General features: G+C 35.9%; 1 pseudogene across 1 annotated transcript; it reads left to right on the forward strand.

The window, feature by feature from the left end:
• Positions 1–307: 307 nt before the first annotated feature.
• On the forward strand, positions 308–13,978 carry LOC309659605 (protein VCF1 pseudogene; annotated as a pseudogene). The gene is made up of 2 exons: positions 308–311; positions 2,814–13,978. The product of its transcript is annotated as a protein VCF1 pseudogene (transcript).
• Positions 13,979–14,713: the final 735 nt, after the last annotated feature.

Consider the following 14,713-nt stretch of genomic DNA (forward strand, 5'->3'; position numbering starts at 1 on the left):
TGAGAAGGAACTTGAAACAATTTTGACAGAAAGAAAAATGCTGGAGTGAGTTTAACATGGACCATCCACTCCCTAAAAATCCCCTGGAAGGGCCCAAAGGACACTTTCTCCACCAAGGGCAAGGGATATACTTTGAGGAGGAGTGTCGTCATCTTTGACAAGTGATTTTTGTGGCAATTTTGTATAGAATATAGATGCTGGTAGAATTTTCTGTGGTTGAAATGGATTCAATTCAACTGCAATTAAGGGAGTGAGATGACCCCAAGGAAGCAGAGATCAAATAGTGGCACAGAGCTCCAGAGACAAAATGGGTATGGTTGTCAGGATAGATTTCAGATCTAGCATAGTCATCAAGATGGTATGCCTTAAGGAATTTTTGTAGGTTTATGCTAATTGTTCATGACCCTGAGGACTGAAATACAGGGCAGTTTCTCAAAGGTCATCTTTATTTTAACTACATTTTACTTTTGATTGTATAACTGAAAAATATATTTGCATGTATATTTACACACACATATGTATATGTACATATATACACACACATATACATATATATATGGTGTGTTTATGTATGTAAAATAAAATCTTATAAACAGATTTTGAGTCATAGTGCCTAACACATTTCCTAGAAATGTGTGAATTTAGAGACTCAGAACTCATTGAATGAAAGGAAGATTATATACCCCTGTGAGACTCTAATAATTTCTGATGTATGGACTTGGGTTTTTCCTCTTAGCCTCTTCTCAGTGGGGCCAGGAAACATTCTTCATGGTAACTATGCCTAAGGAGAGAAATATGCAAAGATACTTCAAGGAATTTTAAAGACAGACTGTCAGGTAACACTTCAGATACTCACATTGTTATGTCAAACAGCTGTATCATTTTAAACATCACCAGAAGTATAAACTAGGTCCCATTGTTCCATATACTTTAATTATTATAATTACTATGAATGTTATTTTCAATGTGTGAATTACATGAAAATTCATTTTAGAAAACATGATTTTGATTCACATTCTCCTTTTGAGATATAGAATATTTTTGTATCCATTCATATTTCCTTGGAATTTTTTTGATGTCCTAATTTTTTGATTTGGTGGTTTATCTTTTTAAATTTACATTTAGAAATTCTTGATATATTCTGGATACTAATCTATTTTCAGTTATATTTGTGTTAATTATTTTCTTTTTAGAGGGTTTTTCTAATAGACTCTATTTTCAAAGCAGCTTCAGGTTCACAGGAAAATTAAACAGGAAATACAGAGAACTACCATATACACATTGCCCCCACACACAATCTGCCACTAGCAACCCCACACCAGGGTAGAACATTCGTTACACTTGATGGACCTACACTGACACATCAGTTTTACCCAAAGTCCATAGTTTACATTAGGGTTCGTTCTTGGTGCTACACTTTCTGTTGGTTTTGACAAATATATACTTACATGTATTCACCATTATTTTATCATACAGAACAGTTTCACTGCCCTAAAAATCATCGGTGATCTGCTTATTCATTCCTCCCTTTTCCTCAACCCGTACCCTAGTATAGGTTATTTTTCTGGTGTAAAGTAAGGAGGGGAGACAAATAGTAGAAAAATACATATAAAAGAGTAAATTGCAAGTTGATGTTTTCCTTGGGATAAAATAGAGTTGGGTTGAGTGGATTGGGAATGCCAGGGGGAGAGGGCAGATTGCATTTGGAAATGGGGTAGTCAGTAGAGACTTGAGGAAGAAGAGGGAGTTAGTCATGTGGGTATCTGAGGAAGAGCCTTTCTGCAGAGGGACTAGCAAGTGAATGCTCCACTAAAGTGGAGCGTATCTGCCTTTATGAAGGAATAGCGGAGGCCAGTAGGACTGAAGCAGGGTGAGGAATTAACAGGAAGTCAGATTACGCAGGTGCTTGTACCTAGCCATTCAATGAGTTTTGCTGATTTGTGGTTTCCTCTGAGTGAAATAGCAAGACATTGGAAAGGTTTGAGCAGAAGAGTGAAACGGTTTGATTTATGATTTAAAAGGATCACCCTAGTCGCACCCTTGAGGACAGAGAGTAGAGTGAAAGCAGGAAGAAATTTACTGTAATCTAGACAAGAGACCACGGCATGCTTGGATTGGGGTACAGTGGGCATAGTGAAATGTGGCCATATAATGCATTTATTTTAAAATTAAAGAGAACAGATTTTCCAGAAGATTAGATGTGAAGTGAGTGAAGGAGACAAAGTATTGAGTCACACATAACGCTATCTTCCTGAATTCAGTTTGTAAAGGCTGATGCAAGACTCTTTAACGTTCATTTCCTCATCAGGAGCACCCAGTGCCCAGTAGCAGCTGTGCCAGCAGGACCAGAAATAGTGATGACAGCATCCAGGTTCTCTGGGAGTAATGTCAACAGTGGTCCTCTGTCATCAGCAGCAGTAATGATGGCATTCCAACCCGACACTTATTTTAGTATGATCTGTTGTGGATCTGTTGTGGATCAGACTATCTGTTCCTGCTAATTTCCCAAGCATTATTTGAACTATACAAATATTTGAGCTATGTTTTAAATTCATTGCTACTAGGTTAACTGTAATTGATTTCTATAAATAAGAAACTTGAGTTATACAAAGATTCTCCTGAGTCTCTAAGTACAAGCACAAGGATTATATTTTATTCAGTTCGTGTGCAGGGGCCAGTTACACAGTCATGCCTCAAATATACCTTTTTGTTAAATAAAGGAATAAACTATTAGTAAAGGAGTAAATTGAGGAATGAATTAAATTAATGGATTAAAAATATTTGGGGTTGTATTATCTTCTGAAATGTCTAAGAATTTTCTACCATAGAACTTGTATTTATTTACAACTATATATTAGTTCAAAGTGGGGTATATTCAGAAGGCAAAAAGGCAGCATACATAATTCAAAGCAAAAGAGTAATCTTTTGGCTGGCAGCTTCCACCAGAGCCGCGGCGAGAGCCAAGGCCCGAGGGGGAGTGCGTGGCGGCCGCCGAAACGCAAAACTCTCTGTTCCCTCTCCTCGCGGAGCGGCGCCGCGTCGCTGGCCTCCATTGGCTGCCGTGAGCGAGCGCCTCCGCCCCAGGAAAAGGAGAAGGAACGGCAGTGAAGAAGACCACCATCTCCCCCCACAGACCACAAGGAGAGTAGAAACCCTGTCTTTCACGATTCCTGGGACACGGTCCTCAAGCAGTGACAGTGGCGGGAACAGCAGCAGCAGCATCAAGAGCCCGGGCCAGGCCAGCGGGCTGGAGAGCAGCTTAAACCACCCCACCGCCCGGTCCAGCCCCCACGCGCTCCCCCAGCCCGCGCCGGGGCGATCCACACTGTGCCAAGGCCCTTACTTCCACATCAACCAGACCCTGAAGGAGGCCCACTTTCACAGCCTACAGCACCAAGGACGGCCTCCCACATGATGTGCCGGCACTTTCTTGCCTTCTGTGAAGGGACAGTGCTGTGCAGATTTGATATATCAACTTAACGATGTTTTTAAAAAATTGCACAAAAAAATGCCTGTTGGCTTTTCAGTCTGTATTTGAAATAACAGGTTAACAGGCCGCTGTTTACTTGTGGTTTTGCTGCACTACTGCAATTTCAAAGGGGCTTTGAAGCAGTTTTTTATAAGATTCTTTTGAGGGTGGGTATCAAATCCAGGGCAAGTTAACAGTAGGAGGAAATCTCATCTGCATGTTGAATCCATAGTTTGTCCAAGTCAGGCTAATTTCCAGATCTGTCAGTTAGAAATGCTACTTTCTGTAAAAAGGTCTTAAAAATGAGGGATCTTCTTCTTTGGAGAAATGTCTATTTAGGTCTTCTGCCCATTTTTGGATTGGGTTGTTTGTTATTTGATATTGAGCTGAATGAGCTGCTTGTAAATTTTGGAGAGTAATCCTTTGTCAGTTGCTTCATTTGCAAATATTTTCTCCCATTCTGAGGGTTGTCTTTCGTATTGTTTATAGTTTCCTTTGCTGTGCAAAAGCTTTTAAGTTTCATTAGGTCCCATTTGTATATTTTTGTTTTTATTTCCATTTCTCTAGGAGGTGGGTCAAAAAGGATCTTTCTGTGACTTATGTCATAGAGTGCTCTGCCTATGTTAACCTCTAAGAGTTTTATAGTATCTGGCCTTACATTTAGGTCTTTAATCCATTTTGAGTTTATTTTTGTGTATGGTGTTAGGGAGTGTTATAATTTCATTCTTTTACATGCAGCTGTCCAGTTTTCCCAGCACCACTTATTGAAGAGGCTGTCTTTGCTCCATTGTATATTCTTGCCTCCTTTATCAAAAATAAGGTGACCATATATGTGTGGATTTTTCTCTGGCCTTTCTATCCTGTTCCTTTGAACTATATTTCTGTTTTTGTGCGAGTACCATACTGTCTTGATTACTGTAACTTTGTAGTAGAGTCTGAAGTCCGGGAGCCTGATTCCTCCAGCTCCATTTTTCTTTCTCAAGATTGCTTTGGCTATTCGGGGTCTTCTGTGTTTCCATACAAATTGTGAAATTTTTTGTTCTAGTTCTGTGAAAAATGCCATTGGTAGTTTGATAGGGATTGCACTGAATCTGTAGATTGCTTTGGGTAGTATAGTCATTTTCATATATTGATTCTTCCAATCCAAGAACACGGTATATGTCTCCATCTGTTTGTATCATCTTTAATTTCTTTTATCAGTGCCTTATAGTTTTCTGCATACAGGTCTTTTGTCTCCTTAGGTAAGTTTATTCCTAGGTATTTTATTCTTTTTGTTGCAATGGTAAATAGGCGTGTTTCCTTAATTTCTCTCTCAGATTTTTCATCATTAGTGTATAGGAATGTAAGAGATTTCTGTGCATTAATTTTGTATCCTGCTACTTTACGAAATTCATTGATTAGCTCTAGTAGTTTTCTGGTAGCATCTTTAGGATTCTCTATGTATAGTATCATGTCATCTGCAAACAGTGACAGTTTTACTTCTTCTTTTCCGATTTGGATTCCTTTTATTTCTTTTTCTTCTCTGATTGCTGTATCTAAAACTTCCAAAACTATGTTGAATAATAGTGATGAGAGTGGAAAACCTTGTCTTGTTCCTGATCTTAGAGGAAATGGTATCAGATTTTCACCATTGAGAATGATGTTGGCTGTGGGTTTGTCATATATGGCCTTTATTATGTTGAGGTAAGTTCCCTCTATGCCTACTTTCTGGAGGGTTTTTATCATAAATGGGTGTTGAATTTTGTTGAAAGCTTTTTCTGCATCTATTGAGATGATATATGGTTTTTCTCCTTCAATTTGTTAATATGGTGTATCACATGATTGATTTGCATATATTGAAGAATCCTTGCATTCCTGGGATAAAGCCCACTTGATCATGGTGTATGATCCTTTTAATGTGCTGTTGGATTCTGTTTGCTAGTATTTTGTTAAGGATTTTTGCATCTATGTTCATCAGTGATATTGGCCTGTAGCTTTCTTTCTTTGTGACATCTTTGTCTGGTTTTGGTGTCAGGGTGGTGGTAGCCTTGTAGAATGAGTTTGGGAGTGTTCCTCCCTCTGCTATATTTTGGAAGAGTTTGAGAATGTTAGGTGTTAGCGTTTCTCTAGATGTTTGATAGAATTCACCTGTGAAGCCATCTGGTCCTGGGCTTTTGTTTGTTGGAAGATTTTTAATCACAGAAAACTTTGTTTGCCAACAAACACATGAAAGAATGCTCTACATCACTAATCATTAGAGAAACGCAAATCAAAACTACAATCAGGTATCACCTCACAGCAGTCAGAATGGCCATCATCAAAAAATCTACAAACAATAAATGCCAGAGAGGGTGTGGAGAAAAGGGAAGGGAAACCTCTTGCACTGTTGGTGGGAATGTAAATTGACACAGCCACTATGGAGAACAGTATGGAGGTTCCTTAAAAAACTAAAAATAGAACTACCATACGACCCAGCAATCCCACTACTGGGCATATACCCTGAGAAAACCATAATTCAAAAAGAGTCATGTACCACAATGTTCATTGCAGCTCTATTTACAATAGCCAGGACATGGAAGCAACCTAAGTGTCCATCGACAGATGAATAGATTAAGAAGATGTGGCACATATATACATTGGAATATTACTCAGCCATAAAAAGAAACAAAATTGAGTTATGTGTAGTGAGGTGGATGGACCTAGAGTCTGTCCTACAGAGTGAAGTAAGTCAGAAAGAGAAAAACAAATACTGTATGTTAAGACATATATATGGAATCTAAAAAAAAGAAAAAAAAATGGTTCTGAAGAACCTAGGGGCAGGACAGGAATAAAGATGCGGATGTAAAGAATGGACTTGAGGACACGGGGAAGGGGAAGGGTAAGCTGGGATGAAGTGAGAGAGTGGCATGGACATATATACCCTACCAAATGTAAAATAAATAGCTAGTGGGAAGCAGCCACGTAGCACAGGGAGATCAGCTCAGTGATTTATGACCACTTAGAGGGGTGGGATAAGGAGGTTGGGAGGGAGACACAAGAGGGAGGAGATATGGGGATATATGTATATGTATAGATGATTCACTTTGTTATAAAGCAGAAATTAACACACACACACACACAAATGAGGAATCTTCAATTTTTTAAATTCAATAAACTAGTAAAGAGTATCTACTCTCAAAAAAAGTAATCTTTTTATTATTAAAAATAAAATTATTTTATATAACTTTATGCAGAGTATGAGATCTGCATAAATCTGAAACACATATTCCACATGTATTCTTGATTTTCATACATTATTTATTAGAAGAGCAGTTTTTAAATTGTAGTTTGTAGTTTCTGAAAGCTTTATGTCTTATTTTTTCCCTCATTTGTATGTCCCAAAGCCTAAAAACCTAATATTATCATTGTTGCATGCTCTACTTTATACATAGACACACACACAGGATACATATTTAATATACTTTTGTAACTATGGGAGAGTGTGTAGTTTGTCAAGCAAAGCTGTTACATCCTAGGTGGCTAAAATTGCAGGCATGAGTACCAATATGTTAACATGATGGTAGAACCTCCTGACTTTGATATAAAAGCTTTAACTAATGTCTTAAAGAATATAAAAGCATTTTTATACCAAAAAAATCTCACTTAATAAGTTAATTGGAGTACATGAGCTAGGCTTACATATCTCTTATTAATTAAACTCATATAACTCACATTGTTATATTGTTTTTGATTTTTTATCATTCATTTTGATTCTTAGAGTCTCCATTTCTCTTTTTATATTATACATGTGTACTTGCAAATTGATTACCTTTGACATTAGAGTTTTTAATATAGTAACATAATTATCTTAAACTCTCTGTCTGATAATCCCAAACTTTGTGTCATATCTGAATCCAGTTCTGACACTTGCTCTGTGTCTTCATTCTGTGCCATTTCCTGACTTTTATCATGACTTGTAATTTTTTGTTGAAAGCTGGACATGACACATCAAGTAATAGGAACTGAAGCAAATAGACCTTTAGTGTGAGATTTATATGAAGCTGGCTAGGAGTTGAGCTGTGTTTAATGTTTATTATAACAGTAGGTGTCAAGTTTTTTATCTTCTTTGTTGACTTTGTGTTTCCCTAAAAATGTTTTTCTAAAGATTCTGTATGCCTTGCATCATTTCCAGCTATAATTTCCTGTTATTATACTGAAGCCCTGTTCAAGTGGTACTAAGGAATTGAGAAGGTAATTTTTCTATCATTTTTTGATTAAATCTCAGTCTTTTAGTGGGCCTGTGTAGGTTGACAGTGACCTTCACAAGTGGTTCTTATCTTTTTTTTTTCACTCCCACTTATGTGAGGTTGAAAGGCTAGTGAGTGTTTGTGTTAAGTAATTATACCCCTGCCTATGTGGGCTAAGGCGCTGGTCAAGTTTTTTCACTGGAGAGCAGGCCTTATATGGAGTGTACACTTGGCCTATTTCACGATGGTTATTTTACCTCTTGCCGAAGACAGGAGGTAAGTTTTCTTAGCTGCTCAGTGTGAGGAACTTGTGGGTTCCTAGAGCTAAAACCCCAAAAAAGTGTGAGAGCCCCCTCTAAGACTGTACTCCTCCAGGAGTTTCTCACTCTCAAAAGAGTCCAAATTTGTCCTCCAGCAATTCATCAAAATTATCATGTAAGTGTCCTACCAGTTTATGGCTCTGGCAGCTTCTGTTCCAGGTTAGCTGTGTTTCTCTGTAGTAACCTGTCTCTCCAGATTTTGAGATGGCGATTTGCCGTGCAATCTCAATTTTCTGATGTCTAAGGAAAACTTTGATTTTCAGTATGTTCAGCTTTTACCTTGTGCCCACAGGACTTCTAAGCTGTTTACATGTCATAGCTGAACTACAAGTCCCATCTTTACATTTTGACCTCATGAAAATAAAACAATATTCAGCATATAAAAGATAGCAAGTATGTAGAATACACAGATAGTTGCCCTAATTGAAGGAGAAGTTGGAGTTAGTAGAAAATGAAATTTGGAAGTGATGTTAACATCAGAAAGAGATAATAATAATAGGGTAAGTAGAGAATAGCGTATGAGAGATTAAAAGCAACAAGTAGAACAGGTATCAGCACTGTAACTTCTAAAAATAAGCAAACCAAAGGTAAAAAAGAAGTGTGTATAATATTGTAGTGTGTATGTATACATGAATAGAGCAGCCTTAGAGAGCCTATGATATAGGAGATCTTGAAATTAGGACAACAACCAGCTCAGTTTTAAGATATTTCATTCACACTGGGGCTATTGCCCCAACGATCCCACATAATTAGTGTTTAAAAATAGTTTTTGTTGCTTAGGTAAATTTATTAGATTAATGTCTATTATTTCCATTTTAATCTGTTACCTAGAAGACACACTTTCATTTATTTAACAAATAATGATTAAGCATACCCTATACACTGGAGATAAGCAGGTAATTGAGAAAAGGTCAAAGGATTATTTAAAATAAATCTAAATAATCTTGAATAATTTATTCTTTTATTGTTTTCTTTTATTGCAAGAAAATATCATGTAATTACAAATGATATTTGAAAGCTCACAAGTCAAGTCTTTTATATTAATACACCTTCATACCTACCAAGATTGATATTAATTATATAAACTTGTGGCAAATACTTCTTTATTTTAAGAGACAGAAATATATGTACCTAGTAAGAATTATGTTAAGGTAATACTGAAACATAACAGAATATGCATTTAAGACCTTCAAACAAAAGTGAAGATATTATGTTACTCTGATCTGTGAATTGCAAATTATTTACTTTGAACATATTTTATGTAGGGTACATATGAATAGTCTTATCTTTCCACATCATAAACTTATTGCATATTTCCTATGATAAATTAACAATATATCCTTTTTAATTCTGGTAATTAACATTTACTTTTTTAGTGTTCATTTGATTTGCATTGGGATGATAGAGAATTTTCAATCCCATTTAAATGCCAGTGGACTGAAAACAGTTGAGAATCACATTTTAGAGGAAGAAAATCATACACTAAAATGTAATAAACTAAGCGTGACAGTAACTATAAACCGCAAAAGAAAGATTAATAGATTTGGCTACATGAAAATTAATATTTATATAAAGCAGCAATTAACACATTTATACATGAAAGAGAATCTTTTCAAGTCCTGAAATACAGTGTTAATATAACTAATATATACTGAGCACTTACAGATCAACAAGAAAAAAGATGAACACCCCAAAGAGCAAACGGGTAAAAGGCATAAAGAAGCATTTTATAAAAGAAGTAATGTTCGTAAAGAAATGTAAAACATCACATTCGCTTCTACAGGCAATGAAAGAAATTAAAAACTAAAAAAAGAGAGAGAGAGATGTAATATTTTACTCTTAGATTGGAATGCTTAACAAAATTTTTAATCCCAAGTCTGAATGAGCATGTGGAGAAATAAATATTTTTACAAACACACGAATATGAGTCATTATAAAATTATGGAGGGCAGTATTGCTATAGATTTGAACATTTAAAATATGTATATTGGTTGACCTACATGTCATACTTTTAGCAATCATTCTACAGTTAATATAATAATAATGATTATGCACAAAGGGGCATGCCAAGATTTTGCCACTACAGCATTTACTATAGTAACAGAACAAAACAAAACACTAAATATTTTAGACAGTCAGTAATAAGCACATGCTGAAATAAAATAACATACATCTATACTATGCATTACTAAAAATTCATAAAAGCTGAAACTATGAATTTTAAAATCAATCTACTAATATATCTATTAAGAGGTGGGAAGAGTAACTTAAAAGGTTTAAATATTATAAATATATGTATTGTATGATTTTCTGTTTATTTAACTTTGCTCTATTTGCCAAAGCTCTTTGAGCTGCAAACAGTAGAGAATCTAACTAAAAGTAAATTATGCCACAAGGTAATGGATTTGATAATATTCAAAGGAGTCCCAAAGTTTCAGCTTTTGTTTGATCTAGCAGTTTAATAATATTTTCATGGGCTCAGATTTTTTCAGTGATTTTCTTTTCCCTTCTTCTTTGTCAACGTCATTCTAGAACTTTTTCTATTTTGGTTGTAGAATGGCTGCCAATTGCAATCAGTGCTATATTCATCTTTCTCGTGTCTATCTATAATGTTTTACAATGGCTCACTATCTTAAAACCAAAGAGAAACTTCCCTAGAATTTTAAGCAGACTTTAAAAAAAATTATACTGTATATGTCCTTCCTGGACTATTCCCTGGAAATGTAGATTGGGTCACTTTTATATCATTCATACCCCAAATTGAAGCTGAGTGTTGCATCAGTCCCTCTTATAGCACATGACTGCATGGAGAAGGGATAGATTCATTTTTCAGAAAGGACTCTGTTTTACTAGAAACTGATGCTAGGTTAGTAATAAAGGTTACATATTACATGAGCATATAGAGAAATATCCGAAAACATGTTCATCAAAATGTTAGCAGTAGTTTTCTCTAGGTGCAGGTGTTTGAATATTTAATAGTGAAAATGTATTATTTTATAGCCAGATTAAAAAATACTGCTCTAAGGGTTTTTCCCAGCTTTACTGAGATAAAATTGACATATATTAATGTGTAATTTTAAAGTGTACAATGCGACGATTTGATCTATGAAATACATTGTGATATGATTATCATAAGATTATTGTGGTAATCATGATAAAATATTATTGTAATAGGGAAGAACAAATCTGACCCCATATTAGATCTGTTCCTTTTACTTTAGCCTTTGTGCTCTGTTGTCTGTGCTTAGTCATGCTGGCTCTGTACCTTTTGTAAAAGAATGTTGCCTGCCTATAGCCTGAAATATAGAGGGTAGCTTATTCTCAAGGCTCTGACCTTTGAGAGTCTATTCATATAGAGATAAAAAGTTGCAGAACAGAGAACAACATTTGTCTTGTTGGAGGTTTACAGGAATATCCTGACCTGATCTACCTGGACAGCCACAAGAACAAGGGATTCTGACACCAAGAAGTTTGCAACAACTAACCACGCCCCTCCCTCACCTTGCCTTTAAAAATGCCTTGCTGAAACCCTTCAGAGAGTTCAGGGATTTGGGGGCACAAGCCACCCATCTCTGCATAGCCCTGCGATAAACCTTTCTCTGCTCCAAACTCCAACATTTCAGTTTGTTTGGCCTCACTGCGCATCAGGTACATGAACTTACATTCGGTAACATTACTAATAAGTTAATACATCCATTACCTCACATAATTACCATTTTTGTGTTTGTGTGTGGTGAGAACATTTAAGATCCACTCTTTTAACTTTCAAGAATACAATACAGTTTTGTTAACTATGGTCACCATGCTGTACATTAAATCCTCAGAATTTATTCATCTTATAAATGGAAGTTAGTAACATGTGACCGACATCTGCCCATTTCCCCCACCCCTCCACACCATGGCAATCACCAATCTACTCTCTGTTTTTATGAGATTGACTCCTGGATTCCACTTGTGAGATCATACAATATTTGTCTTTCTCTACCTGACTTATTTCACTTAGCATAATGTCCTCAAAGTTCATTCATGTTGTCAAAAATGTTTCTTCCTTTTTACACTGAATACGATTCCATTGTATATATGTGTCACATTTTCTTCATCTATTTATTAGTTAATGAACACAGGTTGTTTCCATACCTTGGCTACTGTGAATAACTCTGCAATGAATGTGAGGGTGCAGATGATCTTTTGCTCTAAGTTATTAAACTTTGATTTTATTGGCAAAATATCAAGTAGAAATTGAATCAAACATTATTATTTTTGGTAATCTATTCTGAACTCCTTCATATATTTGGGAAATTAATCACTTCATGAAATCTGGTGCTAGTAGAGTTCCCCTTCAACTATGGAAGCAAGAAAGACCAGATATTTATTTTCTCAGCCTTTCTTGCTTAGCAAATCAAACCCAGATTCCTAGGCTTTGAACTGAAATATTTTGATAAAAAACAGCATAGAGGGTGGGGAATTAACTCTGAATCAGCAGCAAAGGTGATATCTAATTTCCAGAAGTAGCAATTGCCATAGAACCTGTGGGGCTCCCATTATTCCGTGCTGGCCCTGTCTACAGTGAAGTCAGAAATACAAGTGTTCGGTAGCAGTGGAAATGATGTCCTTATCCAAATGGTTCTGAAGTTTTGTTTTGACTTTAGCTGTGATTTAAACCCTTCTTTGTTCTTTTCTGTTTTCCAAGACTGGTTCTCCAGTTTTTCCTGCATTACTCTGAGTGATTCAGTACTAAAACTGCTTTTGCTCTTAAATCTGCTTGAACCAGTGTCTGTTTGCAATCAAGAACTGTGACAGATAGAGAACACACGCAATAAAGTGGAGAAGAGATTTGCTTCATGAGGAAAATATTGAGACTTTAGGTATCACAATCTAGATAAAAAATCTGAAAGCACGTGAGCTGGCTCCAGCATACCATTATTTTAAACTGCAAAGCTGTTCTTATGATACTCACAGAACTGAGAATAAAAATAATACCAAATATTAGTTCTAATTGTAGGAAGATTTTCAGACATTTTGGTTCCTTATAGAGAACATACTTAGTTCATTAATAAGGGAGTTGTCAACTTTGCAGTTACTGATACCATTGCACTTTGGATAAGGCAGTCCATACAACTATCATCTTACGCTTAAGAGAGGATTGCAGAAATCCCCAAACCATTGCAGAGGTGTGGCTTTATACTAACAAATGTAATCTTATAATATTGGATGTGATGTAATTAAACAATGCCTTTAGCCACAACTTTCTAGGATGCCTGGGGATATTCCACAGGAATGGCAAGGTGTGCGCATTTCTTAGCATTGAGAGACTTGTGTCCATTGTAAAATTCAAAAAGGGGAGGGCTCCACCTAAAATTTTCTGCCTGAAAATTTTACTGAAAGTTCCTGAAAAAATAATTATTTGATGAAAAATATATGGACAACAAAGAAAAACCACCCTTGATAAACACAGAGTGCATACGTTTGAGACACAGTGAGAGCAAGAGTGAGAGTGAGAGATAGAGACAGTGACCGATAGCATGACAAAAGCATAAGTGACATTTCTTTAAATGATCAAGCAGAAATTGAATTCTACCATTAAAAATCTGAAGACTCAGTTTTTACATGTTTTCTTTGATCAAGTGGTCTCAGGGAAAAAAAAGAAATATTATGAGAAGAAGTTAGAAAGAAGCAAGAATTTGATACTCTAGCAGAAATGTGAGAGACACATAATGTTAGCACTTACTATGTGCCAGACACTGTTATAATTGTTCTTATTTAATCCTCACAAAAATCCCATGAGACGTACAATTATTATCTTTAATTTCCAGATATAGAAACTGAGGCGTAGAGATACTGAATAGCTTGTCCAAGGGTACACAGTTAGTAAAGAGAGAGCTGGGATTTCAGCTAGCACTTTAATTCTGGAGTGTACACTTGACTACTATGTGACATGAAAAATCTGTAGAAAAATGGGTACAGAATGAGGACAAAGATAGAAAAGGCTTATAGTTTACTAGTTTAATAAGGGACAATAAAGAATCAACAATACATATAAGTACAGTATGTCACAAGATGATTTTCAAATGGATGGAAAAAAGGTAGATAATGGTAAGGGAAACTGGGTATGCAAGGTGATTGTAGTGAAATTATGCCCAGTAAAGAGGTATAAGAAAGAGTGGCAAATAATGTGTGAAGAAAATAAAGTAAGTGTGGCACCTTGGAAACCAAGTGAAGAAATGAATTACAGAATAGGAGATGATCACCTACACCAAATGTTGCTGGTAGCTCAAATAAAATTAGGTCCGGAAACTGACCTTTGGATTCAACAGTGTGGAGAACATTGGCTTTCATAATAAAAGTAATTTGGTTGGAGTACTGGGACTGAAAGCCAGAGGAGAATGGATTTAAGGCAGTATGGGTAAAAAGGAATTGGAGACAGCAAATATAGAGAACTCTTTTGAGGAGTATTATTGCAAAATAAAGTGATATCTCATTAAGGTATGTGTGATCAAGAGAAGGGTTTCTTTCTCTTTTTTTTAATGGAAGAAATTAAGCAATGTTTGAATGATAATGAGAATTATCCAGTAAAAAAGGAAATTTTGATGTAGAAGAGAGAAAGAGGAGAACATTGCAGGAGGCAATATCCATGGGTGGGATATTTAAATGTGGTGGGATTTAGTATCACAGAGTGACTGGAATGATAAAGATTCATGTAAAGTTCATCCTTGATAATA

Source organism: Balaenoptera physalus (genome assembly GCF_965194825.1).
Source record: "Balaenoptera physalus genome assembly, chromosome: 4".
Taxonomy (NCBI): Eukaryota; Metazoa; Chordata; class Mammalia; order Artiodactyla; family Balaenopteridae; genus Balaenoptera; species Balaenoptera physalus.